At 38.8% G+C, this 15,172-nt stretch overlaps 1 protein-coding gene across 2 annotated transcripts in view; it reads right to left on the bottom strand.

The window, feature by feature from the left end:
- Positions 1–4,684: 4,684 nt before the first annotated feature.
- LOC110980394 (G protein-activated inward rectifier potassium channel 3-like) overlaps positions 4,685–15,172 on the bottom strand; it is a 37,093-nt gene continuing 26,605 nt past the window's right edge. For both annotated transcript variants that reach the window (XM_087138958.1, XM_022237028.2), the window contains one exon: positions 4,685–13,663. The gene's annotated coding sequence lies outside the window, so the exon portion shown is untranslated. The remainder of the gene's footprint in view (positions 13,664–15,172) is intronic.

Genomic DNA, 15,172 nt, shown 5'->3' with positions numbered 1-15,172 from the left:
CGCGGTTTACATCATATCATGCGAATAGCACGTGTGCTAATCATCGGGCATGATTAATGCACAGACATAAGAATGACGTTGACGTGACAAGGCACACAATAAAAAGTACAAGCAACTTCCATGGAAAAGGGTACCCCTGAATAATCGGTGTTCAGTTTCTAGAAATAATTTCTTGATTAAATAACAGATACGGAGGTCACTAAGAGACACTTCAGGATTATTTTTGTTGAGAAAGTTTGGATGCAACAAAAATTTTAAATTACCACTTATTAGGTTTCTTCAAAACTTATTGGATTTCGTACAGTTTTTCATTTGGCAAAAAAGACCCAACGAAACATAATGCCATTGAAACTCGGGCTATCAATTACAGTTTGCAAGACTCCAAATTACGTTTGGAACTGAAACACTGCCATCAGATTTTGTGTCTCAATTTTAGGCATCTACAAGCAAATGGCCAAGGAATGATCTACGCAAGTGGTGGAGGTGATGAATAACATCTGTCTACTCACTTCTCTCCCACCCCGTCTAATTGGCTGAATGTCCTAACATGTAACTACATGCACACGTGGGCTTCCAATTGAATCCTGTGTAATGAGGCCATTTGCTAATCTATCAATCTGACTTTCATCGGCAGCCCTGATTTTTTTGTGCCTGAAATTTCTCCTCAAAAGTTCTGGGAATACAATGGTCATGTCTCATTCTGAATAATTGGTGACTGTGTTTTAGATTTAGATTTACTTCATCATTTATTTTCTATTGTAATGTGTATTTATTGATATATACAGGTTGATAAATGAATGCTTATTACATTGATGACGCATTTAAGTGCTGTCATGTCAAGTTTAATAAGTGGCCATCACTCTTTTTCCCTTCTTTTTTTTACAAGCATGCAAATGTGCACCAGGGGGTATCGGGGGCCATGAGTGCTTCTCAACAATTTCAAAAACGATGCTAACATCCATCACAGAATCATCACATGTTTATTTCAGTTGGTTCTGTTAAAAGGGAATCTCAAAAGGAAGAACTCTTTGTATCCTTGTAAAAATGATGAATATAATGAATGACCTCTATCAAAGACCACAATCAGGTTTATCTTGTTACCGATAAGATGTGCTGAGCATGTAATATTTGAAATATGTAAATAAGTTTCAGTGAATGCACATTCCTTTTTTGACCCCAGTGAATGGCATAATTGGAGAGTCCTTATTCAGTTAGCATATGGTTCATTATCGGTAACATGTTTACGAGTCTCAGCAGACTTTCTGTGTGTGGCTATGTCTGAATTGCTTGGCTGTGGCTTGAAACTACACAGACTCTATAGGACGTAGCTGCAGTCACAAGCATAGACTTGTGTGTAATGTTTAGCCACATCCAAGTAATTCAGACACGACCTCATTTCAATTAGGGACCCATTTCGTAGAGCTGCAAACTGCTGAAATTTGCTCAGCAAATAAATGCATACTTAGCAAGAACAGGTTACCAGCCCAAAGGTTATGCAACAAATAAACAGATTGTGACTGTTTTTTGACTAGTTTCTCCACAGCTCTGCGCTGCTTTCCTCAGACCATGCTCCAAGCACATGTAGCTGTGCAAAATTAAGCCTTGGACTGATACCACTCAGAAAACTTCTACTGTGCACGTTTCGTAGATATGATCCCAAAACCTTGTTCGCTCCTTCATTCAAGCACGACCAGAGATTAACCAGACTGGTAAGTCTGAGGACAGCCAGTCCACAATTTCATTTTCAAGAGCTAATGGCCCAGAGACACCATTTGGCAGTGCATAGATGGAGCACTTGTGCAAAATGTTGGTGGTGGTCTGGGTAGCCCTACTATTACAGGCATTGGAGCAAGCAATACCATTGTCTTGTGGAGGAACTGTTGGGTGCATCCTACACCCAACCACAGGGGGTCGAGGTTGACCCAGGCTCCGCGATGGAGGATCCTGGTGACAGTGTAAAATAACAGATCCATGTGTATATTTCAAGTATTTCTTGAGAATTTCTAATATGAAGTTATCACAGATGCAGTGAAACCGTCACGTGCAAGGAACTGATTATGTATTGCATACATGTACACTGTTGTTCCAATGGCTTGTCATAATACACAAAAATGTAGAACTGATGTATTGTATATTTACTATTCCACGGGGCTGCCATATCACATGAAATATGAAGAAGACATGAGTTGAGATCTCATGTACATGTAGCTTATCTCACTCTTGATGGCTTGGTTCACTTGTTTTTGGAGCTGTGCTGTCACGGTAACTGAGAACAAATTATAACACGTCAAATTAAATTGGTCACAGAGAATGAGAATTGTGTAGAATCGTAATGAAAAGTGTATGATGTAATTCATGTATGAATGTAATGCCTGGTTGGGTTGTATTATTCATTAAGATTAATGTAAGGTCTCAGTATCTCTGGAGGGACGTCAGATTTGCTGGGGACGACATGAAAGAAACCTTGAAAAAAAAAAGACATCAACCATCAATTAACCTGACAGAAGTAGGTCACAAATGAATTCAAGAGGAAATCGTAAGATGAAGAGACATAGGAGTCCCCTTTAGGCCATATAAAAAAAATTAGTTGGTGATCATCCCCTCCCGCCCCTAAGAAATACACCCTCCCCCAATTTAAAAAAAAAATGTTTATTGATTGAAAAAAATGGAAAAACAGCCTTTTGGATGATCCCACATTCAACTTTGAAAATTGAGCAGCCGGTGAGGTGGCAACCACAAAAGCTTTGTACATTGTGGTTGCAGCCAAAGCCAGTAATTCAGATATGGCCTCTCTGCTGCAAGCTGGGTCATGCAATACTCAATAGCGGCGGCCATTCCAGATACTTATTCCACTTCACAGCTAGATCTACAGCACCGTGACCCACTTTGAAAAAAACTCCTATTTTTGCCTGGCTGTACAACCCCAATCTCCTTTTGTGGTGAATGACTTGCCAGTGTAAGACCATTTCGTAAAGAAGATAAATAAAACTCAGTTTAGTGAAGAAACTGCTCTTTATTTAATATTTTCCAATCCAGCAAAGATGTACCTTGAGCCGAATACACAAAAAAGCTCCAAGATTGAAAGAAATAAGGAATGCTCACCACTTATTTTTATGTGGCCTTATCCTTGTAACCACCCCCCCCATCATCTTGTTGCACGTTGGTATCCGTGGACTGCATCAACGGTAATCAAAGCATGGTATTTGATATTTGCAGTCTTCAATGCAATTACAACGTGTAAATAAAACTTATTCTTACATCTTGTCTTCCAACTTTCTGATTCTAGTCTTCTTGTGGTATTGAGATTTTTTTTCAAGAAACCAGAGAGGATCTAGAACAGTTTTATTATTCAGTTTTACATCACTCTGCGCTAGCTCAAAAAGTCCAGCTCTGTGGCTCACTAGAGCTGGGTTTTTCAAGCTATTAAACTCCAAATAACAGACATATACGTATCGATCTGCTGCAAAGAAACGAAAGCTTGACCTGTATCTCAGGAAATCCCTACATGTGAATATGTATTTACTTCCCTGTGTTTCAAATAAACATAGTGCAGTTGGGCTAGCACATGTGTCATGCTATGTCCTTTATTGTATTTAATGAAAACTGACGTAAGTACAGGTTCTGGTCCCCACCGTTGTGCATGGACTACAAATGCTTCACTTTAGGATTGTTAAGATGCATTTACAAGGATATTGCCATTTTCCTGATCCCTGTATGAAGTTCACCATGTTTACATTTTAGGAATCAAGACCTGGGAAAGCATTAAAATTGGCATAACAAGAATGAAGTAGGCTGGTGATAGGTCCCTCACCCTCCTTCACAGACTTTGGAATACCAAGGATGGGCAAGGAACCAGTCTAGCAGACAGATTTTCCCAGCTTGTGTATATTTGCTGGTCATCTTGGGCTGCATCCAAATGGTGTTTCTGTCATTGGAAACAATACATGCGCACTTATCACAGCTACATGTACTGCCTGGTAATGCGGACACGGCCACACATTAGAAACCCTTGCACTAAATTAGGTGTCCCCAGGTCGACAGCGGTCCTATTTGGCTTAAGCCAAAACTCCACAGTCGCATACAGAGTTATGAGAAAACTCTTGTAAAGCTATTCATGGGAAAAGTTTAATTTGGAAAAGTCTCTGGTGAAAAAGTTACAGTAGGCAGTTCAGAGCAAGTATATTATGGAAAGTTTGGCTTGAAATCTAAATGGGGAAGTCACAAACTTTTCCTGTCAACCTTTGTGTACTAATCCTTAACAGTATTTGTCTTCTGGTTTGATATTTATCGGTAGTGTGAATTTTATTGGACATACATATGTATTTTACATTTGATAAGCATTGATGTGGAAGCAAAATAAAGTGAATTCATGGAGTGACACTTCATCATGTTAGTAGTCAACTAGTTTCAAGTCAATTTACAGTGTACATCTTTCAAAAAGAAGCAGCATGAGAGTTCGATCGAGTAGACCTAATGGAGTAGTATAAATCTAGCTTTAAGAAAGTTAATTTTACTGTGAAACAGAAACACCACATGAACCCTGGGATAGTGCTAACCTCACTGGCTTTTCTCTAGTTTAATTCTAATTTAATTATATCCCTTTAAATGTCAAAGAATGCTGAAGGTATTCAACTTGAAGAGACTACCTTGACTTTCAATTAGGACTCAACAAGGGAAACAATCCTTATGAAACCATTTAAATTCTTTATTGAAAAACTCATCAGTGGCTGCTAAAACCACCACCATCAGTGCATTACTGGAAAATAACGATATCTGAATTACCTTAACCTTATTTACACTAAATACACTGGTTGAGATGACCTATGTCCACAGTGAAATTACTTATAACTCCAGTTACTCAACTGCAATCATCTAATAGTCTTTAACACGAAGGCTTCTTTTTAGAAACAACCAGCAAAACAAGTAGACAGTACTGCAAAGTCTTTGGAATCACACACATTTTGAAAATCAAATGCACTAGTTATTGGAATTCACGTAAAATTCAGGCCCTGTTACCACCAGAATTTTATTGCATTTTATCCCCGACAGCTTTCCTCAAGCCACACCACAAAGTCTACGGGGAGGGTTGAGACACTTGGGATTTCAGTGTCCAGGTGAAATCTCACACATGTCCAAAAAATGGCCAGCACTGCCAACTGCCTTAGTATGGGCCGCATTACATTTGTGAAAATAGGTGGTGTTCTGAATCCAAATTAGTTTTTTTTAAATTTGCGTATGAACATGTGCGTGTGTGAGCAGTTTATCTTCCCCTGCTCTTCAAGATACTCTGGACTACATCAAGTTGTGAATAACGTCCTTTGTTCTTATTTACATTTTTTATTCAAAAAGTGTTACTTTTGGTTGCATATAAGGTATAGTTAAAAACCGTTACATGTAGTACTATCAAAGGTGCTATTAAGGCAAGCTGGAATACAACCTTTCATCTTTGGACTTACAGACACAAATTTTCTGCTTTTAATTTTTAAGCAATGATCCAAATAACTGAAGATAAGAGCAATCAAAAGGCAAGGAACTTAAACCATCAGAATTCAACCCTTAATAAAATTGAAACCAAGCTTTTCTAGTTTCTCTGTTCATATTCTTCTTGAAAAGCACATGTCAAGGAAATAAAGCTGTGGAAGTAAAGCCAAGGTAATATAAACATAAAGGCTAGTCAGCATATTTGTTTTTTCATACATCTCAGTTTATACAAGACATTTGGAACATTTCCAAAATGCACTATAATACAAGAAAATACCACACAGATTTCCTGCATTCTATTCGGGCTCTCCCCCTTCAGCATTTGTAATAAATAATAAGCAATAAAAAGACAAGTACTAGGAATCCCTAGCTAAGCCAAAGTAATGAAAAACAGCGGCGAATAATATAAGAAAACTTGAAACCTGCACTAACTTCCACTGACAGAAACGGAAGAGAAAGAAAAATGCAACAACAACGTAAATACAAAAAAAGAGAGAGACAGAAACAATGACTCCCCACATCCAATGTGTTATACCACTGGCTGCTATTTAAACTGAAAGAGCACTAATTTCAATACAACAAAATAAACATTTTAGGCGAGCAAACAGAGATAAATATATGTACAAAAATAACAACTACACATGTACAAAAATATCTACAGCAGTGCCAGACTTGTACCAGGCAGCCATTACACAAAACACTGCATGATAACTTGGTATGGAAGCTGCATTATATAAATCACACACATCCAACAGCAAGGTACATGTACATCTACCGGTAACTGATGCATCAAATACTACGAAGAACTAGTTCTGTTGACTTTAAGAATTGAACACTTGGATTCAACTTGCTGTTCTCCTCCAACACCGTATTGAAATACGATACTGGAGAATTCAGTTGTGACTTGATCAGAGGAAATCAGAAAACATTTTTCAAGACAAAAGGAGGAGGATTTGAGGTCACATGACAGTACATCTAAGAGAAAAACAGGAGCATTTCACTCCGTAATGTTAGACTTGAGAAACACTTAGCAATAACAAATTTCATCAGATGTACAGTCAGCTGTTGTTAACATCTGATTTTAAGGGTTTTTTCCTTAACCTGGGGTTTTGTCAGATCTAGTTCGTATGCTTATATTTAATAAAAGATAAAATTTCCTTCCCTATCCAATCCAAAGAGAACTATTTGTAAGTCATTTCTTTTGAAAAACAACTTCTCCAACATTGAATAAATTTGTCCAAACTGGAAAGACAGTAAATGAGTACTGATAAATTACCACAGCAAAGAGTGTTTACGAAAATTTTGAAGTCATTTATAATGTTTTGCAATATCTTCACACCAGGCTCCATTACAGAAAACCTTTGACCAGAATGGTTAGATTTACTGGAAACCCAAATTCTTCATTTGTCATTTCTGGAGAGACACACTCAACCTAGTACCAGTATTGTTATTAAATCCACTCTGTCGGCTTCATTGGTAACACAGGGCAATCACACAAGTCCAGACTACCACATTTTTTCTCGGAAACATTTTCGTTCTGTTTCCTGTTTGCAATCAACGGGCAATTGATGTTTGCAGAAAACTGTACCAGGTTGCGATCAGGATAATGTATCCCAGCATGAACAATTACCCCCAATGTGTACCGACGTAACTCAGATGAAGTTTGCAAGATGAATTACAAAAAAGGTATGCTCCAAAAACAAAATTGCAATATTTGGTTACAGAAGTGTTCAAGAATAACTCCCTCATTTTGAATTGCACTGAAGGGCTTGTGCATCACCCTTATGCCATCAATTCACCTTTGATGTCTTACACAGGATCACATCTTGGAATTATAATCTGACTCACCAAGGACTAAGCCTCAAGTGTCTTGGTCGTGCCCAGTACAAATACAAACGGCACTCTGGACAGGTTTTAATCAACATCCTTTACCCATCTTCAAATGCACCAAACACCAGTACTGCGAATGTCCATTCAACCAATTCTGCAGAATTCTCATAAGTGGTCAACATCCATGGTGACCATGGAGACAGTGTAGAGATGCTGACATCCATCAACACATAGTGATTCTAACAGTGCATGCTTTAGAGCATGACAGCATCTCCCTTTAAGGGGATTTCCTCCCTGAATCTAACAGACACCTTGCTCAGACCTCATTCTATATGTTATATTTATCAGTAGCTTTCTCATGCAGTCTTGTAAATTTTTACTTTTGCCAACTCACAGCTGGTAAGTCAAATTGCTTGACACTGACTGCCAAATCCTCTCCGATCCTTCTGACATCAAGCAGGAGGTTTGGGAGAATCTGCAGGACACAGAAAGATGGGACTCAGCCATAATTACACTAAGTACCACGTGGAGTAATTGTGGCTGCAGGTGCTTTATGTTCTCAAAACAAGAAAGCACCCATCCAGAATGGCTTCCTCAGCTCCCAAACAGGTCCAGAGAGTTGCAATCAATTTTCTGGCCGAGTGAATTTTCTGGCATATTCCTGGCCATTGCTGGAGTAGTCTTTGAAGCCCACAGGCCTAATTGCACTTAATTCTTCCCCAGACAGCATGGGATTCATCACCACATCCAATCCTAGAGGCAGCGCCAGATTAAACTCCACATTCATCATGCACAAATTACGAGGGTATAGAAGACCGAATCTGATGCCAGCATGACTTGTCCCATTGAGTCAATTTATGACATGACTATCTCTGGCCAGAAAATCAAGCTGCTGTACTAAATGAGTGTCAGATGGATTGTTTTTATAAGGTATTTGTGTTAACCCCACTGTCCAGTTTTCTCCTCAAACACTTGGATCTGTATTCAACTATTTAAAAACTCTTTCATGGATGTTACTCTGCCTGAGGATTTTTGTTTAACTGGAGTGCACAGGCAACCAGTAGTTGCCTGGGCAACCAGTTGTAAACAGTTGTCAAAGGATGATTTTAACTTCTAGGAAATCGCTCATGCAGGACATTTTAGGCTACCAGATTACTATGATTACAAAGAGCTCATAGGTAAAGTACACCGACAGGCAATCAAAAGGCACAGCTTTCCACATTCTGTTCTATTTTTTTTTTCCCCAAGAAATATGGCCTGACCAAAATCAGAAGACAAAGTCACCACTGATGCATGAAGCAAATGAAATCCTTTCCCCTCAACCTTTTTTTGAACAGGGGATTTACGGTTTGTTTTATTAAAACTGGTACTGGTTAAAAAGTACCAATTTCTCAGAATAAATCGTTTTTCAAAGAGTTACAGTGTATCAAGCATGAAACATTTCCAAGTCCAATGATTCACCGGTGATGCAATAAAAAACACGAATAAATACATTAGTTAAGAGGGGAAAAAAGCTTATTAAAAACTCTTACAAGAAGTTATTCCTCTAATCCCTCAGTCTGAATTGCCTCATAAAAATAATGAACTTTCGCTGTCAGGCACCTGTCAAACTCTGTGTAGTTTGGATTTAGTATATTTGCCGAGATCCTGGATCTAGATTCTTAGCCCAAAAGAGTTGCAGGGAACATGAAGAGCAAATATGGGTGAACAATGGGTGATAAGATACCAAGGACAGATGAACACCTGGGCTAAACCCTTCCCGTTGTGGCTGAAAATTATCAGGTACTGATTAAGAACTTAAGATCAGGGCAGTGTGAAAATCGTAACATATGAAAAAGTCGAGAGACCAAGTTTCTGTTGCTGTCTAAATCACAATGATTCTTTAAAGGATTAATAATTTAGAATGTGGGATTAAATAAATCAAGTAATGTAAGTTACCAGGGAAAAACTTTCAAGCCCCCTTCCAAAGTAAAGAAATAAAGAGCAAAGGTACAAAAAAAAAGAATAAGAACAAACTATAAACTAGATATATACCACGTAGATGAATTAGGAAAACTCCAATAGTTTTCTGGGGCGTTCCTTCCCACTGCAACTTTTGCTTGAGGACTCATGGATTTTGATAAATTGACCCTTTTCAAGATCTCAAGTGAAGTGCTGTGCATTCTTTTCTGTTCAATTATCTAAAAATTAAGACCAAACATGATTACAAAGTAACCTGTTACTTCAGCTCTGATACAAGCATTTTCTGGCACAAAATGCATTTCTGTGATGACATCATGATCTTAGAAGAGAATTCTCATGTGAAAATTTGCCTCAGCGTGCACTAGGAAAATGCACACTTAGGAACAGAAATATCAATCAAATTATCCAATAAGAGCTAATTATCAATGTAATTGGTTTTACTCTCCACGTGTGTTTCTCAAAAACCAGAGTTCACAAGCACAATTGCCAACCACTTTACCGTGCAATGAAATATGACGACTGAAATCGATAAATTCACGCAAAGCATGGATTGGATCCCCCCAAAAAACCAGCCATCTGCATTCACAGCTGGTACCACACTCCACCCCAACAAGATGAAACAGCTGGTGTGACTCCCATGGGTTTGACTCCAAACCATGAGCTAGAGAGTTGACACGGTCACGGCGCAAATCTTTTGAGCAACCAGCATGACGTATCGCATGCCAGGTGTGCTGGCGCGTGGGAATCTGCCTTACCCTTTACGTCCCACCCGTACGCGTGCCTGGGAGTCACGGATGTCTGTCTTTCTGGTATTTCAAAATCTGGCTGGTGGCGACGGCCTGCAAGAACCTTGTTGGTGATATTTATAGGTTTACAGTCTGATGCTTGGGCCAATGATGCTGATGATGTTTAGGATTCTCTGCAAATCCTCAGACCAAATTCAGAAAAGCGTACAGCCGGTAAAATAGTCACAAAAGGTCAGGCAAAGGCCAGCGTGGCTCCAACCTTTTCACCCAAACTATGACAACTTTTTGGCTTGTCAGACAGCAATGATTAATTAATAACCAGCTATCCTTCAACAAAGTAACATAAGTATAAAAAATAACCCCCTCAATCACAGAACAAAGATCATACAAGCAAGTCTAAATTTGGTGTTCATTCACCGGGGAAAACAGAAACGTCGTCATACAAAACAAAAAGTAGAATATACATGTACCATTTACAACTGACTTTGGGAAACTGGCAGTTTGAATATCAAAAACCAAATTTCATGCCACTGTCTAATGGCTTGAATTTACCCTTCCCCATAAATCCACTATCTATGCCATTTGAATTTCATGAAATCTTACGGGATTAAGCAAAAGTTAGGGTCCATGTATTCACTAACCTAAGCAGAAAAGTTGTGACTACTGAAACCACACATACCCCTAATAATCAGTGCTGGTGCATTGATGAAAATTTTCATTCAAGTGTAAAGTAAATACCATTGTGATACAAATTATTGTGATATTTACTTGGATGGTCCCTCTCAAAAGATATACAGACAAAGGTTCTATTAGCACACGTGTTAAGCATCATGCACCTTGACTGTGTACTAGCACAAAAGCTAAGACTGGGGAGCTCAAGCAAAAAGCTATGAGCAGAGGCAACAAACACAAAGGAAACAGAAGGAAGAAAGTGCTGCTGTTTTGTTACAGAAATTGTGGTATTGTTTGGAATATTGAATCAAGGCACATTACACGAAGTGCTTTAATGAATAACAGGGAATACAGGATCTGTGTAGACTTTTACTGACCAATCATTGGGTGTTCCATTCTTCACTCCATTCATGCATTGCTTTTAATGGAATGGATTCGTGCCTGAATAGACAGCCTTGCATTATCTGCTTTTCTTGCAGGTATCACCAGTCAAACAGCTGGGTACAGAAAAGGTGTTGACAAGAACTCTAATGTGTACATAGTTCATCAATCATTAAATATATGTACATGTACGCAAACCATGTGCATTACTTCTGAAGTAGGCCCTCCCCCTTTTATTTCTTGGATATTTGCAATGCAAACTAAGGTAATACAAATTCTGATCACGAATTTAAACCTTCAACGAGACACAATTTCATTAACTACATTTGTTCTTGCCATTTGATGTTTGAAGTTGCTAGCCTCCTCTCAAACAGAAAATACATCCACGGAGGCAAATGACGGGTGCATGTATCTAGAATTCAGAATTAAGAAGCAAATAAACAAATGAACAAAAAGTGATTTCCACACACACGCGCACCCAGTTGTGCTCACTTCCTTTATGTGCTCCTTTCCTGAATGGAATCGCATATAAGGGTAATTCCAGAAATTAGGGGTCCATTTATTTTCAGTGTCCCTGTCACATCTGATATTTGATTTTGGAAGTTCAGAACAAATTTTCTCATTTCCAAGAGTGACGAATTAATGCAAATTACCTGCCAAACAAATCGTAATAGTTTGAAACCAATTTAAGTGATATTTCCATGTCAAATAACCAAAGTCGGATTTAACAGGGACACAAAAATGTCACACTTTTGGACCCCTAATTTCTGGAATTACCCATATGCAACAATTTACTCTGTAGACATGTCTCCACATTACTGGTAATTTAGGTAAGGGGAAAGTATTTTGGAGCACCAATTTAGAAATTGTGGTAATTGGAAAGCAGACAACAGAGGGAGTTGTGACGGTTTTAGCGAGATTAAAAAAAGCTGGGTGGGTTACGTACGCATGAGTTCAAATGGCCAAATACTTCCCATTAAAGGGATTACTGTCGGCGGCCGATATCGTTATCAAGCAACACACAGCAATGACCAGCAACTCCTGCATTTGATGCCAGAACACAATATCACTGCCCAGATGTTCATTCTCAGGATGCAGTCAGAAGCACTGTTGGCAATCCATTCCATTTTAAACCTTAACTTTGAATTGATAATTAACAAGAATTACCACACTATTGACAGCGTTTCTCTAGAAAGGCCAATTTTGTTCAAACTTGACATCTCTCATGTGCCCAAATGACCTTTTTTTTTTAACATGTGCTGTACATAATAAAAAAAATTACCTGTGTCCTCCAATTTCCCTTTCCCATGCCTAGGATTACACATCAATTATGTCATGAACATAGGTGCTGACATTTTTCCTAGAAAGTTCAGGTAAAATAGAAAAGTTCAAACCAATACATGGTGCCAGTAATGGGGAAAAAAGCCTGAAATCAGACAGCTGAGGGAGACTCAAATCCTGGTATATATGTAACTTGTCCATTATTCAGAAAAACTCAAAAATATACCTACTGAGATCATTACTAGCACTGAGATTAGTTTCATTTTTTTTTATAGGTTCTAATTATTATCAGAATTATTAATCCATACTTCTACTAATGACATGAGAACTTGCTTAAATATCTCTTTGGAGTTGATGTCAATAATTTACACACATGCAGGAAAATTTGCTCGGCAAGTACACGGACGCGTATTTGTCCACACAAGAGTCCAACATTTATGAGGCTCTTCAGTCTTTGGGAGAGGCGGGTTTTCTACTTTGCACAGCTGCTGTTTATGCAAAATCACTGGTGTGTCTGGTATCAGCAGGTGGAACCTTCTGGCATTACCCATTCCCTGGTACAGTGCCAAACCCAGGCCAAATCGGACAATGTTGCTGCGGTACATAACAACATTGCAGCAATACATAAAGGTGAATATTGTTCAGTGAATATAAAGGCTTTTGTGAAAATCGACTGACTGAAAAAGTCACGTCTCATCCATGTATCAAATCACATTTTAGCTGGCTATCAGGGCTTTGCAAATTCACGCTTGGCACAGGTGCTTAGCAACTTGGCACAGCACTTCGGGAACTTACATGTACACACCACCCATTTATGGGTAGCACTACATGGGGATCTCATGACTTAACAGTAAACATTGCAATTCTAAAACAGGAACGGTAACAATGAAGGGGCATCTTTACAAACATGATTTAAGCTCCAAACAAATGTCCACCTTGCCTCACATCTGTCCACATTAAGGCAATAATCAAAAGCGATACACATGGCCACACCTGGGTTAAGATGTGAAAGCTAGATTCTCATGGATTCCCTCTGTTGCAATGAAATGCTTTAACTCCTCAGACTTATCAAAATTTACGAGAAAAGTCAGGTGGAGTGATCACTCTCGGTCCACCACCGTGGCATATTTTACAAGTCTTTCGGATGTCCCCCGGGGCAGAATGACAAGCCATGTAGGGTAGTGCCGTCTCCAAAGCCCCGAACTCTGGCAGGCAAAAGGACAGGCTATCCCAAGAGAGAGTGCCGGTGCCATCCAGAATGTCTGTCTCCTCTGGTATGACAACAACCAGCGTCTGAACTTGTCCTGAACCTGAACAAGAAATGGGGACAAAGAAACAAACAAATTGGTATATATTCAAACTTGAATTGTACCGGTATGCCTCCAAGATTCCTCTGTCACTAAAAATCAGCAAGCAGGAATGGAGAGCAATGGGAGAAGAGTGGGTGTGGGCACCAGTGAGAATGGGGGGATGGGATGGAATAAGAATTGAACAAAAAAAAAAACCAACAGACTGTAAACCAGTCACACTCTTTTTTCTCTAAAATGAAGATTTATGCCAGTATTCCACAAGTCCATGTGGAAAATATTATTAAGATACCGCATTCTCATTGCCAAAATAAAAACAATCACAGTGCACATATACATATCTACCAACAAAAACCACCTGTAAAACTGAAGTCCAAGTGCAGGTGTATATGTATTACATATACATGTAGGTACATGTAATTCCAGAAATTAGGGGTATAAAAGTGTGACATTTTCGTGTCCCTGTTACATCTGGCATTTGCCGTTTGATATGGAAATATCACCGGAATTGATTTCAAACTATTACTTTTTGTTTGGCAGGTGACTTGCATGTATCACTTCTGGAAGTTGGAAAATGTGTTCTGAACTTACAAAATCATATGTCAGATGTGACAGGGACAAGAAAAAAAATGGCTCCCTAATTTCTGGAACCACCAATGTATACACACACCCTGAAGTGTGTATTTGCCTGCAACTGGGGACCCCCTATTGTTCCTCTTTTGTTTGTACTTTAACTTTTTTAGAAGACCACCCATATGTTTTGTACATAGTTGTCAATCTGGGACCCTCTGTCAATCGGGGACCTTATTGTCCTCTATTGTTCAGGGTCCCCAGTTGAATGCAGAAACAAACTCATACACACACACTATGCCACTGCACCCTACATTATGTGAACTTCTTTTGTGCAGAGGTCCACACTATATATGGCACGCCTGCACACTGGCTACATGCACGTGCACTATTTGAAGAAGTTAGCCAGAAAAAGCCGTTGACAGCTCAATTTTACATAAACATAAAATAGTCTGCCTATTTTTCTCAACAATTTGACTTCTTACATTAAAACTTTTCAAAGCTTTTGTGCACAAAGTAACAGGCATTTTCTAAAAAAAAAAAAACAATAAAACTCACTATCCATTTCTGCATCCGAACTCTTCATTTATTGTACAGCAGTAAACTGAATGATCTACATCCTAAAATCACCCCCCGATCCTTCAAAATCCATCAGATAATTTCTGCGGGGATTTTATGAGCAGAGGAAGGTACAAGGTCCATGTAAAAGCAGCCATTTTTGTGTTGGGGGGGGCTTCATGGACTGGGAAAATAAAGTACATATACGATCGACACCTGTTGAGAGTACTTTTCGAGCACCAAGTTAACAGCCAAGTACTTTTCTCCCTAAAACATAAATTTTACAAAACTCGGAGTGTCTGAAGTCTTCCATTTACATGTAGTTTGTAATATTACATGTACCTTGGTGCATTTACGGTACCCTTCAAATACTTATGTACTGGT

Source organism: Acanthaster planci, linkage group LG07, assembly GCF_054643075.1.
Source record: "Acanthaster planci isolate LZ-2023a linkage group LG07, COTS_SCS, whole genome shotgun sequence".
Classification (NCBI taxonomy): domain Eukaryota; kingdom Metazoa; phylum Echinodermata; class Asteroidea; order Valvatida; family Acanthasteridae; genus Acanthaster; species Acanthaster planci.
This window is presented reverse-complemented; position numbering and strand designations above follow the sequence as displayed.